General features: G+C 42.2%; 1 long non-coding RNA gene and 1 pseudogene across 1 annotated transcript in view; one reads left to right on the top strand and one right to left on the bottom strand.

The window, feature by feature from the left end:
* Positions 1–19,347, bottom strand: part of LOC144337558 (uncharacterized) — a 119,445-nt gene that overhangs the window by 19,931 nt on the left and 80,167 nt on the right. The window lies entirely within an intron of this gene.
* On the top strand, positions 361–9,795 carry LOC144336772 (pregnancy-specific beta-1-glycoprotein 4-like; annotated as a pseudogene).

Here is a 19,347-nt window from a genome sequence, read left to right as displayed (position 1 = left end):
AGAAGAGTCAGGAAAACATTTTTTATTCCCAGCTTGTGTCCCATGGGCAGAAGCAAATCCTAAATTCTCCTCTTGAACCCTCCCAATTTGTCTCTACAGACTCTCTTCTCCTTGTGTTTCTGTTTTCTCGTGGCTGAACTTCAGTCCAGGCTGAGAAAGGTTGGGAGGGGGCTTTGTCAGTCCTGAGCCCGATGTGGTGGAAGAGGCTTCACAGAGGGACAAGAAGGAGAGTCCTCAAGGTCAAGATTTTTCTCACTGTCACCAACACTTCCCTTTCCACCACGTCTTTGTTTTCTTTTACTACTCCATGAACTAAAAGGAACATCTAAGGTTTGAAACAAGCTCACATTTTTCCTCCAAATGGGAGGAGGAAGTCCCCTGGATGAGAGAGGAGCAGCTCAGACCGCTCCCTGCTCTGCTCCGTGCTTCTCTGGTGTCTGGCCCTGCCTGACTCCACCTGGGGTGGGACCAGCTTGTGTGGAGAAAGAGCCCTGGTGGCCTGTCCTGAATTCGGCTAAATCGAGCTGCCAGTTGAAGTGAAGCCTAGGTTGCAGGGAAATAAGCAGAGAGGGAACCTCGGAGCCGACTCTTGAGCTGTTTCCTGGCTCTGAAGTCATCGGCTGTGTGAGGCTGTGGACACAGCACTAGGACACAGCACAGAGGAGAGTGAGTGATGCACACTTGGAGAAATAGGGAGATTCACCTCTGGGACTCTGCATGGCAGGACACGGGCAATACCAAAAAGTGTGTATTTATAGAGTATAAGACTACCAGGACACTATTTATATATCTAATATAAGGCTTATCATTAACTATTTCTAAGTGTGCAATTTAGTGTTGTGTAACCATCACACTATCCATTTCCAGAACTTTTTCCTCCTACCATTAAACTTCTGTACCCAATAAACAGTAACTCTTACTCCTTCTCCCCCTAACCCGTAGCATTCACCATTCTACTTTCTGTCTCTATGTAACTGGCTATTATATCTTTTATAAATGGAAGTATGTAATAATTACCCTTTTGTATCTGGCTTATTTCAGTTAGCATAATGTCTTCAAGGTTCATCCATTTTGCACGATGTATTGGAATTTTATTCCTTGTTAAGCTTGAATAACATTTCTTTTTTATTATTATTACTATACTGTAAGTTCTAGGGTACATGTGCATAACGTGCAGGTTTGTTACATATGTATACTTGTGCCATGTTGGTGTGCTGCACCCATCAACTTGTCATTTACATCAGGTATAACTCCCAATGCCATCCCTCCCTCCTGCCCCTCCCCATGATAGGCCCCGGTGTGTGATGTTCCCCTTCCCGAGTCCAAGTGATCTCATTGTTCAATTTCCACCTGTGAGTGAGAACATGCGGTGTTTGGTTTTCTGTTCTTGCCATAGTTTGCTGAGAATGATGGTTTCCAGCTGCATCCATGTCCCTACAAAGGACACAAACTCATCCTTTTTTATGGCTGCATAGTATTCTGTGGTGTATATGTGCCACATTTTCTTAATCCAGTCTGTTACTGATGAACATTTGGGTTGATTCCAAGTCTTTGCTATTGTGAATAGTGCCTCAATAAATATACATGTGCATGTGTCTTTAGAGCAGCATGATTTATAATCCTTTGGGTACATACCCAGTAATGGGATGGCTGGGTCATATTGTACTTCTAGTTCTAGATCCTTGAGGAATTGCCATACTGTTTTCCATAATGGTTGAACTAGCTTACAATCCCACCAACAGCGTAAAAGTGTTCCTATTTCTCCACATCCTCTCCAGCATCTGTTGCTTCCTGACTTTTTAATGATTGCCATTCTAACTGGTGTAAGATGGTATCTCATTGTGGTTTTGATTTGCATTTCTCTGATGGCCAGTGGTGATGAGCATTTCTTCATGTATCTGTTGGCTGTATGAATGTCTTCTTTTGAGAAATGTCTGTTCATATCCTTTGCCCACTTTTTGATGGGGTGTTTGTGTTTTTCATCCACAGCCATCTGATTTTGACAAACCTGACAAAAACAAGAAATGGGGAAAGGATTCCCTATTTAATAAATGGTGCTGGGAAAATTGGCTAGCCATAAGTAGAAAGCTGAAACTGGATCCTTTCCTTACTCCTTATACGAAAATTAATTCAAGATGGATTAGAGACTTAAATGTTAGACCTAATACCATAAAAACCCTAGAAGAAAACCTAGGTAATACCATTCAGGACATCGGCATGGGCAAGGACTTCACTAAAAGCAACAGCAACAAAATCCAAAATTGACCAATGGGATCTAATTAAACTAAAGAGCTTCTGCACAGCAAAAGAAACTACCATCAGCGTGAACAGGCAACCTACAGAATGGGAGAAAATTTTTGCAATCTACTCATCTGACAAAGGGCTAATATCCAGAACCTACAAAGAACTCAAATAAATTTACAAGAAATGATCTGTTTCTGCTTGAATCTGCCTCTAGGTGGGGACCACGTGACTGGCTCAACCATTAGTCATGGGTATGGATGAGGTCAGCCGGTTGCCAGAATGCAAAGAATGAGAAACATCTCAAAAGACCAATCTCAGGTTCTACAATAGTGATGTTATTTATAGGAGTAATTAGTTACAAATTTTGAAAACTCTGGCCAAATGACATTTGAGCAGTAAGGGATTATAAAAACTGTGCCTACATTTTAGCAGTATTCACTTCCCTCCTATAATCTTACTCTCATGGTCTTTCACCAGTTTTACAAAGGCAATCCCTGGGCAAAAGAAGGGTATTAGTGTTATGGAGGAACTATTATCATTCTTGCTTCAAAGTTAAACCATAAACTAAATTCCTCCCATGGTTAGCCTGGCCTATGTCCAGGAATGAGTGAGGACAGCCAGCCTGAGACTGGATGACACATGTATTCAGCCATGCTAGTTTGCTGTCACTGTTGTAAACTTTGCACTGACTCACCAGGGTGTCATAGGCTGGACAGGCCTGCGGTGCCCAAAGCCCATGTGCTCATTTCACCCATTTCACTCGTGACTCCATCCTCAACCTACTATGGAGTTCACATTCTCCAGTCATTTCCTAGAGATTTCTGGTTTCCTTTCAGGCCTATAACATGCCTGAAATTTGTCACTCGGTTCTAATAGTAAGTAAAAAGCTACCAAACTCGAAAGTCAACAACTCGTTAAAATCCCTAAGAGATGGCCGGGCACAGTGGCTCATGACAGTAATCCCAGCACTTTGGGAGGCCGAGGCGGGCGGATCATGAGATCAGGATATCAAGACCATCCTGTCTAATACTGTGAAACCCCGTCTCTACTAAAAATACAAAAAATTAGTCGGGCGTGGTGGCGGACGACTGTAGTCTCAGCTACTGGGGAGGATGAGGCAGGAGAATGGGGTGAACCCGGGAGGCGGAGCTTACAGTGAGCTAAGATCGTGCCAGTGCACTCCAGCCTCAGCAACAGAGCGAGACTCCGTCTCAGAAAAAAAAAAAAAAAAAAAAAAAAAATGGGCTGTTAGAGAAATGAAGAATGCTTTTGATGCTTACTGGTAGACTGCACACAACTCAGGAAGGAATCCCTAGCTTGAGGATGTGTCAATAGAAACTTCCAAAACTGAAACAGGAAAGTTCAAAAAGAGTGGGGGAAAAAAAAGTGGAACAACATATTAAACTTCATATTTAATATTTTGTGTTGACAATCGCAATTTTTCAATTTTGTAGTTGTGGGACAACTACCAAGGCTGTAACTACCAAGGCACGCAATGGGAATACTGGTGGTTTCGGGGACCTCTTGGAGGTAGCCAGGTGGCTGCTACCTGATGGTTTTACTGCCTGTGCTACAAACCATTATTTCATCATTATAATGCCATTTTCATAAGTTGGGGTTCTTCGTGTGGGGGACACATGAGCCACTGGCTTCTCACTTAGACTCTTCCTAATTCACAGAATCTTAAACACTAGTTGTATTTTCTGAGGTTAACAGAAAATGAAGAAAGCATTTCAAATACCTGTTTTGGGCTCCTCCAAATTTTTCCTAACTCTGCACAGAAATTAGAAGCAGGGAATTCTTTCTATATTTACTAACATAACACACATCACTTCTTTTAATTCAGCATCATTCCTCCTTTTATGTAATTGACACACTGACCAGTTCTGCCCTTTTAATGGGACTCTCTCTACTTAAGGAGTTGCTAATTTCAAATCACCTTTGATATCTTTCTTTGAGCATAATGTGATCCTGCAGGAATTCACGGCACACCTGAAACTTAATTTGTAATCAGGAGAAATACTACTACCAGCAATTGATCTTAGATATTTGGACCATCAGTAAAAATTTCCACTTATGACAACATTTAATGTTTCCTCCAAATTTTGCTATTGTTGTTGTTACTGGAGTCAGAATGTAGCATGAGGTCTAAATTCCTGACAACTTTTTATGGGAAAACTACAGTATTACAAATTGAGCATCCCAAATCCAGAAATCCAAAATCTGAAATGCTCCAAAATCCAACACTTCTGAAAACTGATGTGATGCTAAAAAGAAGTGCTCACTGGAGCATTTTGGATTTTAAATTTTTCAGATTTGGGATGCTAAACCAGTACATCTACTGCAAATATTCCACAATTGAAAAGAAGTTAGAAATCCAAAACACTTGGTTTTAAGCTTTCTGCATAAGGAACGCTTTATCTGTATGAACTATAGGCATGAAGCTGCACAGGAGATCTCTAGGTCCTCCTCATCCTGCGTAACTGAAACTGCACACTCACAGAACAATGCCCTATTTCCCAGACCCCAGCTCCTGGAAACTACTGTTCTACTCTCTGATTCACTCTGGAATCCACTGAGATGAGGTACATAGAGTAGTCAAACTCATAGAATCAGAGAGTAGAATGTCTAACGAGAGAAAGTATCTGCAACACTTCTTCCCAAATATTGGTCTATATCCACCAAACATATACGGACCATGAGGGCCAGACTTCTGTCATCAGTTCATGTTCGCCCTTTCCACCCGTCAGTTCTCCATTTTCAAACTTCCCCATGTATTTCTAGAAAGATCCACATAGTCCTCACCTGCCCTCTACAGGGAGAAGGGAACATCATGGACAGAGAACAGGGAACATGGTCTTGTTCCAAAGCTATCAGAGCTTGCATGTCCCCTTCACTCCTTGTACATCATTCCTTGGACTCTGCTCTATCTTTAGAGGTCACTGGCTCAAGTCAGTTCACTATGAGACAGCTGGGCAAGTGCCACAACTTGTAGCTCCACTCCCTGATGACTGAACTGACCTCCAGGCTTGACTCTGGTCTCCCCTGTGTTATTTCTGCTGAAGTACTCAGTCCCACGCCAGGCTTGCCAGTACCCAAAGGGTTTAAGGACATTGGGAAGTTCCATCATCCATCTCTAGGATATCCTTGGAAGGGGAAGCTGAAGAGAAAACATACCCTAGGGGGCAAAGTAAGACTGAAACTAAAAAGATTCCAGCACTACATGCTCCAGGTGAGGATCACAGAGTGGGCCAGGCAGGCAGTTGGAGAGGGAGAGACTCAGAGAGGCACCAGGTGCTGTGACTGCTGGTCCCATATTTTTCCATGACCCAATGCCGCTGCTCAATTCACATTTGGGAAAGTCTGTGCTTCTCCCACATACAGAAGGCAGCCTCACAATCTCTGAGCCCTCAGATTGCCATGCATCTGCCTTGTAACACATACACCTGCCATGGACTTTTAGGGACATGGGTGTGCTGAGAGATAGGAAATGCCAACTCTGATTGAAAAATGTCTTAGGAGGAATCAAACGTGCCGCACAGTACAATCTTCTCTCTGTTATCTCCACAGTGGAGACTTCCAAGCCCTCCATCTCCAGCAGTAATTTAAACCCCAAGGAGGCCACGGAGACTGTGGTCTTATCCTGTGATCCTGACACTCCGAACGCAAGCTACCTGTGGTGGATAAATGGTCAGAGCCTCCCTATCAGTCCCAGGTTGCAGCTGTCTTAAAACAACAGGACCCTCATTCTACTTGGTGTCACACAGTATACTGCAGGACCCTATGAATGTGAAATGAAGAGCCCAGTGAGTTCCAGCCGCAGTGACCCAGTCACCCTGAATCCCGTCTGTGAGTATCTTCTGTTCCTCTGTGAGCCAGGCTGCCATCTCAAATACATATGGCCAGAGGCCAGGCCTCCCAGTCCCTCTCAGGGGCAAGTACAAAGACCTTTACCCCTGCACATCAAAGCTGGCCATGACTACAAAGAGTAGGCTTCAGCTTGATCAACAATGGGAGAGAAGAGGCTGCTCCTGTCACAGGAGACTCAGGGTCCACAGCTTATGATGGGAGAAACAGGGGAATGTCTCAGGCTCCAGAACAGTGAACACAGCAAGGATTTGGCTGGGATTTCAGTGTTGTGACTAGGCTCACAGGGTCACTGTGGCCTTTCCACAGACCAGGATTTTCCCTTCCCTCTGACAACATCAGCTGTGACTTTATTCTCTTTGCTCCAGATGGCCTAGATACCCCCACCATTTCTTCTTCATACACCTATTACCATCCAGGGGAAGTCCCCAAGCTATCCTGCCTCACAGACTCTCACCCACTGCCAGAGCTTTCTTGGCTGATTGATGGGAAATTCCAGTAATCCAGATAAAGAACAAAGTGTTCTTTATCCCCCAAATCACTAAAACATATGGAGGGGTCTATGTCTGTTTCATGCATAACTCAGCCACTAGTGGAACGAATGTCATAATCAAGAGGATCATAGTCCCTGGTAAGTGGATCCCTGGAGCATTGCCAATATGTTTTCCAGTGAAGTCTCTCTGGCTATTAGGGAAGAGCCAACTGCCCTCTGCAAAGGGAGAGGGAAAATCTAAAACCCAGGACAGGGAATATGTTTCTGCTCCAAAACCACCAGCTTTTGCCTGTACCCTTCACTCCTTCTACATCATTCTTTAGACTATACAGTAACAATGAACAATCTGAAAGAAAATTAAGAAAAGAATTTCCATTCACATTAACATCAAAAGGAATAAAATATTTTGGAATAAGTTTAACCTAAAAGGTCTACGGGTTATACCTTGAAAACTACAAAACATTACCGTAAGAAATTAAAGACAACATCAATATATGCAAAGACAATTCATTCTCACTGATTGGAAGAATCAATATTGTTAGGAAGACAATATTACTCAAAGTGAGCTGCAGATTGAACGCAAACCCTACCAGAATCCCAGTAACATTTTTTGCAGAATTACAAAAATCTGTCCAAAATTTGACCTGACTGGCTCTTATTGATGACTGCCACAACAGAGACACTGAGGAAAAGATGCAACCATGAAAAGGTGGAAAATTTTGATGACATAGAAAATAGCAATCATTATTTCTCACATCCCAAAGCCTTCAAAAATATACAAGTGCAGCATGGCCAGTATGCAACTGACCAAAAACTAATCACCAAACAAGAAATATAGTGAGAGAAAAAAAAAAAAAAAAAAAAAGAGCAAGAATGTATTTGGCCTATCACCTCCCACTTTTGCATACTAATCTGATGCTGAAAAGAAATGCTCACTGGAGCAGTTTAGATTTTGAATCTGTCAGATTTGGGATGCTAAATCAGTAAGTATGTGACAAATATTTCAGATTCAAAAAATGTCAGAAATTCAAGACACTTATTGCCCTAAGTCTTATGCATAAGAAATACTCAATCTGTGTGAACTGTAGGCATCAAGCTGTACAGCGGATCTCTAGAACCTCCCCGTCTTGCATAACTGAAACTGCACACACATGAACAACTTCTGATTCTCCCCACTCCCAGCTCCTGGCAACCACCAGTCTCTTCTCAGATTCACTCTGGAATCCACTTCCATGTGGTCCCTAGATTAGTCAAACCCATGGAATCGGAGCGTAGAGTGTACAATGAAAGAAAATATTTGCAAAACTTCTCCCAAAATTTGTCTCATATCCATCAAACACACACGGTCCATGAGGACCAGATATCCAGGAGTTAACTCCCACCCTTTCCCCCAGTCAGTTATGCATTTACAAATGTCCACATGTATTTCTGGAAGGATCCACATAGTCCTCACCTGTCCTCTGCAGAAGGAGAGGAAACATAAAGGACCCAGAACATGGAATGTGGTTCTGCTCCAAAGCCACCAGCTCTTGCCTGTCCCCTTCACTCTTTCTAGATCATTCCTTGCACTCTGCTCTATCTTTGGAGGTCACTGGCTCAGGAAAGTCATTATGAAACACCTGTAGAAAACTGCCCCACCTTGTGCCTCCACTGCCTGATGACTGAACTGACCTCCAGGCTTGACTCTGGTCTCCCCTGTCTTATTTCTGCTGAAACATCCAGTCCCAGGCCAGGCTGCTCAGTATCTTCAGGGTTTCAGGGCAATCGGAAGTGCCATTATTACTCATCTCTAGAATGTCCTTGGAAATGGAAGCTGCAGAGAAATCACATCTAGGAGGGCAAAGTAGGATGGAATTTGGAAGGGGCCCAGCAGTTGCACATTCCAGGTAAGGAACCCAAGGTGATCCAGTCAGTCAACTGATTAGGGAGAGACTGGGAGGTGTAACAGGGGCTGTGGCTCCCACTGATGTGTCTGTCCATGACCCAACACTGCTGCTCAATTCACACTTGAGAAAGTCTATGCTCCCTAAGACAGAGCAGGCGGCCGCACAGTCTTTGAGCACTTAGATCATCATGCATCTGTCTTGTGACACACACACCAGCTATTGACTTTCAAGGACTCGGGTGGGCTGAGAGGTGGGAGATGCTAACTCTGATTGAAGGATGCCTGTGGAGGAATCAAAGGTGCCACACAGGACAATCTTCTCTCTGTTATCTGCCCAGGGGAGCTTCCCAAGCCTACATCACCAGCAACAACTTCAGCCCCATGGAGAATAAGAATGTTGTAGCCTTAACCTGTGAACCTAAGACTCAGGGCTACATCTACATGTGGTAGTTAAATAGTCAGAGACTCCCGGTCAGTCCCAGGCTAGAGCCACCCGGTAAAAACAGGATCCTCATTCTAGCCAATGTCACGAGAAATGACACAGGTCCCTATGAATGTGAAATATGGGACCGAGTTGGTAGCATCTGCAGTGACCCAGTCATCCTGGATGTCCTTTGTATCTTTGGTTCCTCTGTGGACCAGGCCACCAGCAAAAATCCAAATGACCAGAGGCCAGGCATCTCAATCTCTCTCACGTCCAAGTACAGATACTTTTATTTCTGGACACCAGGGCTGGCCATGACTCCCTGCCCTGGGAAAACTTGGCTAGGCACAGCCTTAAGCAAGAATATAAAGGGAGGGGCTGCTCTTGTCATGGGAGACTTGGGGTCTACAGCCTGTGATGGGAGAAACACGTGAATACCTCATGCCTCGGCTCAGTGAACACAGAAGGGGTTTGGCTGGGCCTTGAGGGTGTGTCTTGGCTCAGAGGGACACTGGAGTCCCTTTAAGAGATCAGGAGCATCCCCTTCCCTCAGACGACATCACCTGTGGCTCTATTCTCTTTACACCAGATGGTCCACACGACCCCAGCATTTTCTCTCCATTCACCAATTACCGTTCAGGAGAAAACCTCTTCTTGTCCTGCTTCGCGGACTCTAACCCACCGGCAGAGTATACTTGGACGATTAATGGGAAGTTTCTGCAATCAGGACAAGAGCTCTCTATCCCCAAAATTACTACAAAGTATAGCGGGATCTATGGTTGCTCTGCTCGTAACTCAGTCACTGACAGCGAACGTTCCACATTCCAGAAGATCAAAGTTTCTCGTAAGTGGATCCCTGCATCATCGGCAATAGGGTTTTAGGTTTTACTAGTCATATGACACCAGGAAAGTTGTTACACTACTCTAAGCTTCTGTCTTTTCATCGGCAAAATGGAAATAATGTCTACCTGACAGGATTATTTTGTGAATTAAATAAGGTACAGGTAAAGTATTTAGCACAGGGCCTGGCACATAGGATGTGCCCCTCAATAGTACCTATTTCCATATATATATATATTTAGAAAAAGAGGTAACACATAAAACACTAGGACATGGTTACTGACTACTTGTGGGAGAGAAAGAAAAAAATACTAAGTGCAAACAATCAATCTTGGTATGTTAGTTTTTACCAACTGAGACGCATCCAGGATGGGATTAGACATATAATTAATCAGGGAAGACACATGTGAGGGAATGTGGGGCAGGCATGAAGGTAGTATGGGAGAACCCACAGACCCCTTTGCAAAGCTGACTCTTGTGAAAAAGAAAGAGAAAGAGGTTTTAGGTATCAATGCAGTTCTAAAAGAGTTTTTGCAAGGCTGATGTGGAGTCCTCCAACCAGTCACCCATTGAAGTTAAAGAGAGCCTGAGAGAACTAGGCTTGCTTTCATGCCCTTGCTGGGAGCCTGTGGGAAGGAAGCTTTCTGTGCAAAGGAGGTGGTGAATTTGAAGTGCACTGACCTGGGCCTTCTGTCAATCAGGTCCCTGACACAGAGACCTAACAGGGTCTCATTCATAGTTGCCACCACAGAGACACTGAGAAAAAGATGCAACCATGAAAAGGTGGAAAGGTGGAAAGCTCTACTGACATAGAAAATAGTGACTAGCCTTTCTCCCATCTGAAAGCTTTTGGAAATATCTGAGTGCAGTAGAGAATTGACAGAGGACTGATCAAAAACCTAGAAATATGGTGAGAGGGGATAAAAACTGCAAGAATATAATCATCTCCCATCAACTTTCCAACAGAAATAATACATTTCTTGAAGAAACATTTATAGAGCACCTCATGTCACATGCTGGTTCCTGAGGTTCACCCCTGTAAAATAACATCATCTCCATTCCTTCTTTTCTTTTCTTTCCATGACAGCTCCTTTAAGAAGAGGACATCTATCCTGGCATTATTCGACATAGCAGCCGTGATGTCATTTCTGTATTTCAGGAAGTCTGGCAGGTATGATGGCCTTTTCTCTTGTCCTGTATCCTGCAGGGCTGACTGCCATGCTTGGGAGAGGGAAAAGACTTATTTGCCTGTATCTGGACTGGATCTCCTCCTTCCTCCACCGAACTCCTGCTTCTCAGCACTAATTCCTGCAGTTCCCTTTCTCCTTGGCCTTTATGCTGCCTGTACCCCAATGCCTTTCATACTTAATTATCTCCAGCTTCTGCTTTTTTGTTGCTCAGATTCAAATGAGAAACACAATTTCATATTGTGAAACCCTTTTCATTATGTTTAACATCTCTCAACAGTGTAATTCTTTCCATTCCCATAAAGCTCAACCACTTCTCAAAGTATTGCTTGACTTCTTATCTCCAGACTTTGAAACCTTCCTTGCATATGACTCTCTCATTACCTTTCTAAAATCTACTTAATTCACTTAATCAAGAATCTCCACTGTCTACTCTAGTCTATTTGGTAAGCTCAAATTGCTCCTATTTACCAATTCTTCTCACTTCCTTTACCTCTACTTCCTAGTATAATTCCTCCGTCCTAATTAGAACTGTCTTCCTACCCATCCCTGCCACTTCACCTATATAGACATAAAATTCTTAGTTTCAAAGCTATGTCTAAAAACAGGGTGAACTCCCCTCCACCATCTTCACTACAGATGTAACCACACCCTTCATCACAAGCAATCTCTGACCTCCTGGAGAACAAAGACTTTAGAATTAGCCTGTGAACCTGAGACTCAGAACAAAACCTATGTGTGCTTGAGACCTTTTCCTGATGACCAATTCCCAAGTTCAGAAAAGATACAGAAATGAAGAAGGCAACGTCCCTACCCCAGGGGACATAAAGCCTAAGACAGAAAGTGACACCTGAAAATAATCATGATACCAAAATAGAAAAAAAGGGAAGGCCACAAGAAATCAGAGAAATCTGATGGGAAATATAGCTACACATTGGAATCAATGGAAAACATTTTTAAATGTGAATGCTCAAGCCCCACCCATGAGTTCCAGTTTAAAGGTCTGGAGAGGGACCCAGGCATTGGTAATTTTTAAGTCTTCCCTGACACTACTAACATGTAATGAGGATGGAGAACTCTTGTTGTCATAGGTAGAATTTAAAACTAAATCAATGATTTTCAGCTAGAAGAACTAGAATTACATAAGGACCTTTTTGAACATACATGAGACTATATGTTTTTGGCCCTAACTATTAATGGGCTACACCAAGAACTCAGTAATCCTGTTGGGAAACAGAAGATGAATGGACAAGTCACCTTATTTGATATATTAAAATATATATAAAGCATTTTCAAATGAGTGATAAGTCATGCTAAGCCTTCTCTAAGTAATATTTATGGGAATGCAAATAATATGAGTATTCTAGGCTGGGCGCAATGGCTCAGGTCTGTAATCCCAGCACTTTGGGAGGCCGAGGCCGGCAGATCATGAGGTCAGGAGATCGAGACGATCCTGGCCAACACGGTGAAACACCGTCTCTACTAAAAACACAAAAACAAAATTAGCGGGGTGTGATGGGAGGCGCCTGAAGTCCCAGGTACTCCGGAGACTGAGGTAGGAGAATGGCGTGAAGGTGGAAGTTGGAGCTTGCAGTGAGCAGAGATTCTGCCACTGCACTCCAGTCTGGTCGACAGAGCGAGATTCCATCTCAAAAAAAAAATTAAAATATTTTTTAAAAAATGAGTTTTAAAAACTGTATGAAATCTCTGGAAATCGAATATGTTAGCAGTCATAGTGTCATATGCCACAGAAGTAACTAGATTTCTCTGTGAGCTGTGTCTTTACCATAATAAACCTAATAAAATTCTCAGATTTTTAACCATGGTCCTTTTAAATCTTTGTCATTCCCAGACAGTTGCTTTGGTTCTTCCTCGAGGTATTTACAGTCAGCTACAGTCCAAAATTGCTTTTTTTCAAGGAGATATATGGAAAAGACTCTGACAACGACTCTTGAGTACAAGTTTCTGATAACTTCAAGGTCATACCCCTGGACTCTCTGAGAACTTTCAAAATTTTAACGAACAGGCTGATACTTTCATGAAATTCAAGACAAAGAAGAAAAAACACCTCAGTTTTATTGCACTAAATAATCGAAAGGAAAATGGTTTCATAATTTTTTATTTGAAAATGTGCTGATTCTTTGAATGTTTTATTCTCCAGATTTATGAACTTTCTCTTTTAAGCTATTTATACCTTACAGCAATTTGGTAAAGTATACTTTTGTAAACAAAAATGGAAACATTTGTTTTTACTCCCAATCTGAGTGCCTCAGAATTGGGAAACTACTCATAAGTATTCATACGCTTAGGGTAATAAAGTTATTTGCATAAGTTCAGTAAGAATCTACTCTCTTTAGAACAGGACACATTTGAAAACATTGGTTATGTTACCAAGGCTTTGACTGGGATGTTCTATTTGACAATATACATAGAATAAACCCATAGGGAATGCAGGCAAAGTCTGAAGTTGGCCTTGGTTTGGCTTCCTAGTCTCAAGAGGTTTTTGAAAGTTTAATCTGAGAGTCTTATAAAACTTCTAACAAAGCAAAGTTTAAAAAGATCCTCTATGGTCGATTGCTACTCTTGCTGCACTTAGGTAAAAAATCTAGGCACGTTCGGTGAGACTCAACCTATTTTGCAAACAAATTCATCCTACTGGAATTATCATTGACAAAAATAGAGAGCCCTATATAGAGAAAAATTATGTTGAAAAGAAAAACTGTAGTACACCTGTTACCACATTGAACCACTGTTCATTATCTTTGAGTATTTATAATCCACTGGTAGACTGGACTGGACCCTGAATTCTTTTAGTTCTTCCAATTAAATTTTCTCCAATGAAATCATTAAGAACAAGAACAGCTCTGTTCCTGAAGCCATACAAACTAGACGACTCAGTGTAAATTTCATGGGAAAACCCTCGTGTCTGAGGTGTGGGCCACTCAGAGCTCACCAAATGTTGAACACCATCACTTAGAGACACTTAAACTGAAAACCACAACAACAAGTTAATGACTGTACACTGTGGACAGACAGCTTTTCTCAAGATGTCAGAACAAGACTGCCAATCATGATGAGACTCTTACCTCTCTTAATTTGTTCTTGCTTGTGCCTGTCTCCTTTGCTTCCCAGAATAATGCTGTACTTAGGATTTCACAAGAAGTAACTTCTGAGAGTAAGTTAACAGTGTCAGATATATCACATCAACCACACTTTTTTTTTTTTTAAGATGGAGTTTCTCTCATGTTGCCCACACTGCAGTGCAATGGCACAATCTTGGCCCACTACAACCTTCGCCTCCTGGGTTCAAGTGATTCTCCTGCTTCAGCATCCCTAGGAGCTGGAATTATAGGCATGTGCAACCATATCAGGCTAACAGTATTTTTAGTAGAGACGGGGTTTCTACACGTTGGTCAGGCTGGTCTCAAATTTCTGACCTCAGGTGATCCACACGCCTTGACTTCCCACAGTACTGGGATTACAGGTACAAGCCACTGCAAGTGGCTCACACATTTTTACATAACAAGAGATCTTTTAGTCCACCCAAAGGCTGAAGTTAGCTGCATCTTTAACACAACTTTTTCCTCAAATGTATGGAGCTTTTTTAGGCTTCTACTTCTATACTTGCCTATTCTTCTCACTCCCTGTTTTAATTTAACATAGACATGCAATCCTAGAAAATAGAATTGCTCTCTACCAGCTAAACAGGGGGGAGCCTGTGCAGTTTCTGACACTTCTTATTGTACATGGATAAATACATTGGGTATTATAGAGACTCAGTTGTAAAAATCAACAAATGTGCTGCCTGGTTAAAATGATTAGACTCTTTTGGCTTCTTCTTTGACCTATTCTATTGTAGTTGGTTTGCATCTTGCTTAAGGTGAATATTCCAGCCTCATGATATTTTTGTCCTGATAGTCATACTGGTACTCTCCCTCATGTGGTGCAATTTACAAATATTTTTATTTGTGTGCAAATATTTGTGTGCAGCCATCCTTCAAATATCAAATTGTTTCTCTTGGACTGGAATTCAAAAACTCAAAGAAATGTGTGGTTTATGGGCCAGAGGCAGTGGCTCACATCTGTAATCCCAGCACTTTGGGAGGAAAAGGCAGGCAGATCACAAGGTCAGGAGTTGGAGACCAGCCTGGTCAATATGGTGAAACCTTGTCTCTATTAAAATTACAAAAATTAGCCTAGTGTGGTGCTGCACATCTGTAGTCCTGTAGGGAGAGCCCCTGAAACCATTGCTATGGAATAAAAGATGAAATGCTCCTGATTATTGTAAATACAAAATTGCATGCAGGATTGTGTAAAGACAATGCCAGGTTGGGCTGCCACAATGAGCCAACAGTGCGTGATGTGCTTCCCCATGCAGAGAGCCTATTAATGGATGTGTAGTCAGGGAGATTTTACATCACCAAGATTCCTATCCCAGAAAAGCAGATGTTCATAGCTCTGGGAATGGAATGCAACCCTTGTGGAGAGCCTATAAATGGACACACGAGGGGCGCCTGTTCATACGGATAAGATAGGGTTATAAATGCCCTTATCTTGCCACGGCTCTTCTAGGTCTCTTTAGGGTTAAGGCATACTCCCTTCAGAGAATATTTTGGTTTAACTGGTTGTCTAGCTTCACATCCTGTTTCTATTGATTGTTTGCAACCAGCTTTTCTGCAACTGTTACTGCTGATTAATATCTTGCTAATCATAGGTTATGGATAGAATGTGTTTCTGTTTTAAGGCTCCGTTAGAAATTGTTGATGCACACACTAGGTTGCAAATTCTCATCTCTGTATACTGTACTACTGCATACCGATGTTATGTTAAAGAATTACCTTATGCCCATGTGACCATCTAACCTCATAATCAAACTTATGTTAAAGAATTACTTCATCCCCGTGTGACCATCTCACCTCATCATTAAACGACCCTAAATCCCTCACCAACCTACTCCCGCCCTCACTAAACTTAATAATAAATGCTGGTATATCCAGTGCGTTGGCGGCATCACAGGACCAGAAGGCATTGACCCCCGGACCCGGCTATCACTATCTTGTGTATGTCTTATTTCTTGACCTGCCAATCCACCTGGGAACAGAGAAAGAGCCCTGTTGCATTGTGGGCTGCTGGCCAGATCCCACAATATAATCCCAGCTACTTGGGATGCTGAGACGGGAGAATCGCTTGAACCCGAAGGCGGAGGTCGCAGTGAGCCGAGATCGTGCCACTGCAATCCAGCCTGGGCCACAGAGAGACTCCATCTAAAAATAAAAAAAAGTCGGGGGGGAAGGTGGTGGTGCCCAGATGGCTGAATAGGAATAGCACCAGCCTCCAACTCCCAGCGTGAGCAACACAGAAGACGGGTGATTTCTACATTTGCAACTCAGGTATCTGGTTCATCTCACTGGGGTGTCTTGGACAGTGGGTGCAGGACAGTGGATGCAGCCAAACGATTCAGAGCGGAAACAGGGTGAGGCATCACCTCACCCAGGAAGTGCAAGAGGGAAGGGAATTCCCTTTCCTAGCCAAGGGAAACCGTGACACACAACATCTGGAAAATCTGGTCACTCCCACGCTAATACTGTGCTTTACCAAGGGTCTTAGCAAAGGACACAGCAGGAGATCATGTCCCGCGCATGGCTCAGAGCGAACTCCAACAGACCTGCAGCCGAGGGTCCTGACTGTTAGAAGGAAAAACAACAAACAGAAAGGACATCCACAAAAAAACCCCATCTGTACGTCACCATCATCAAAGACCAAAAGTAGATAAAACCTCAAAGATGAGGAAAAAGCAGTGCAGAAAAGCTGAAAATTTTAAAAATCAAAGCGCCTCTCCCCCTTCAAAGGAACACTGGTCCTCACCAGCAATGGAACAAAGCTGGACAGAGAATGACTTTGACCAGTTGAGAGAAGAAGACTTCTGACAATCGAAATTCTCCGAGGTAAAGGAGGAAGTACGAACCCAGTGCAAAGAAACTAAAAACCTTGAAAAAAAGATTTGAAAAACAGCTAACTAGAATAATCAATGTAGAGAAGTCCTTAAATGACATGATAGAAATGAAAACCATGAAATGAGAACTACATGACAAATGTACAAGCTTCAGTAACCAACTCGATCAACTGGAAGAAAGGGTATCAGTGATTGAAGATCAAAAGAATGAAATGAAGGGAGAAGAGAAGTTCAGAGAAAAAAGAGTAAAAAGAAGTGAACAAAGCCTCAAGAAAATTTGGGACTATGTGACAAGTCCAAATCTAAGTCTGATTGGTGTACCTGAAAGTGATGGGGAGAATGGAACCAAGTTGGAAAACACTCTGCAGGATATCATCCAGGAGAAATTCCCCAACCTAGGAAGGCAGGCCAACATTCAAATTCAGGAAATACAAAGAACACCACAAAGATACTCCTCGAGAAGAGCAACTCCAAGATACATATTTGTCAGATTCACCAAAGTTGAAATGAAGGAAAAATTGTTAAGGGCAGTCAGAGAGAAAGGTCGGGTAACCCACAAAGAGAAGTCATCAGACAGAGCGGATCTCTCGGCAGAAACTCTACAAGCCAGAAGAGAGTGGGGGCCAATATTCGACATTCTTAAAGAAAAGAATTTTCATCCCAGAATTTCATATTCAGCCAAACTAAGCTTCATAAGTGAAGGAGAAATAAAATCCTTTACAGATGAGCAAATGCTGAGAGATTTTTTCACCACCAGGCCTGCCCTACAAGAGCTCCTGAAGGAAGCACTACACACGGAAAGGAACAACCGGTACCAGCCACTGCAAAAACATGCCAAAATGTAAAGACCATCGATGCTAGGAAGAAACTGCATCAACTAACGAGTAAAATAACCATATAGCATCATAATGACAGGATCAAGTTCACACATAACAATATTAAACATAAATGTAGATGGGCTAAATGGTCCAATTAAAAGACACAGACTGGCAAAATGGAGAAAGAGTCAAGAGTCATCAGACTGCTATATTCAGGAGACCCATCTGACGTACAGAGACACACATAGGCTCAGAAAAAAGGGATGGGGGAAGACCTACAAATCAAATGGAAAACAAAAAAAGGCAGGGGTTGCAATCCTAGTCTCTGATAAAACAGATTTTAACCAACAAAGATCAAAAGAGATAAAGAAGGCCATTACATAATAGTAAAGGGATCAATTCAACAACAAGAGCTAACTATCCTAAATACATATGCACCCAATACAGGAGCACCCAGATGCATACAGCAAGTCCTTAGAGACTTAAAAAGAGACTTAGACTCCCACACAATAATAATGGGAGATTTTAACACCCCACTGTCTACATTAGACAGATCAACGAGACAGAAAGTTAACAAGGATATCCAGGAATTGAACTCAACTCTACACCAAGCGGACCTAACAGACATCTACAGAACTCTCCAACACAAATCAACAGAATATACATTCTTCTCAGCACCACATCACACTTACTAAAAAATTGACCACATAATTGGAAGTAAAGCACTCCTCAGCAAATGTAAAAGAAGATAAATTATAACAACCTGTCTCTCAAACCACAGTACAATCAAACTAGATCTCCACATTATGAAACTCACTCAAAACCACAACACTACATGGAAACTGAATAACCTGCTCCGGAATGAATACAGGGTACATAATGAAATGAAGACAGAAATAAAGATGTTCTTTGAAACCAGTGAGAACAAAGATACAACATGCCAGAATCTCTGGGACACATTTAAAGAAGTGTGTAGAGGGAAATTTCTAGCACGAAGTGCCCATAAGAGAAAGCAAGAAAGATCTAAAATTGACACCCTAACAACACATCACAATTGAAAGAACTAGAGAAAAAAGGCAAACACTTTCTTTTTTTGTTTGTTTGTTTGTTTATTTATTTATATTATACTTTAAGTTCTAGGGTACATGCAGGTTTGTTACATATGTATACTTGTGCCATGTTGGTGTGCTGCACGCATCAACTCGTCAGCACCCATCAACTCACTTACATCAGGTATAACTCCCAATGCAATCCCTCCCCTTTTCCCCCTCCCCATGATAGGCCCCAGTGTGTGATGTTCCCCTTCCTGAGTCCAAGTGATCTCATTGTTCAGTTCCCACCTATGAGTGAGAACATGCGCTGTTTGGTTTTCTGTTCTTGTGATAGTTTGCTGAGAATGATGGTTTCCAGCTGCATCCATGTCCCTACAAAGGACACAAACTCATCCTTTTTTATGGCTGCATCGTATTCCATGGTGCATATGTGCCACATTTTCTTTTTTTTTCTTTTTTATTTATTATTATTATACTTTAAGTTGTAGGGTACATGTGCATAACGTGCAGGTTTGTTACATATGTATACTTGTGCCATGTTGGTGTGCTGCACCCATCAACTCGTCATTTACATCAGGTATAAC

This window comes from Macaca mulatta, chromosome 19, assembly GCF_049350105.2.
Source record: "Macaca mulatta isolate MMU2019108-1 chromosome 19, T2T-MMU8v2.0, whole genome shotgun sequence".
Taxonomy (NCBI): Eukaryota; Metazoa; Chordata; class Mammalia; order Primates; family Cercopithecidae; genus Macaca; species Macaca mulatta.
The sequence above is the reverse complement of the archived record's forward strand: the minus strand, read 5'-3'. Positions and strand labels throughout refer to the sequence as shown.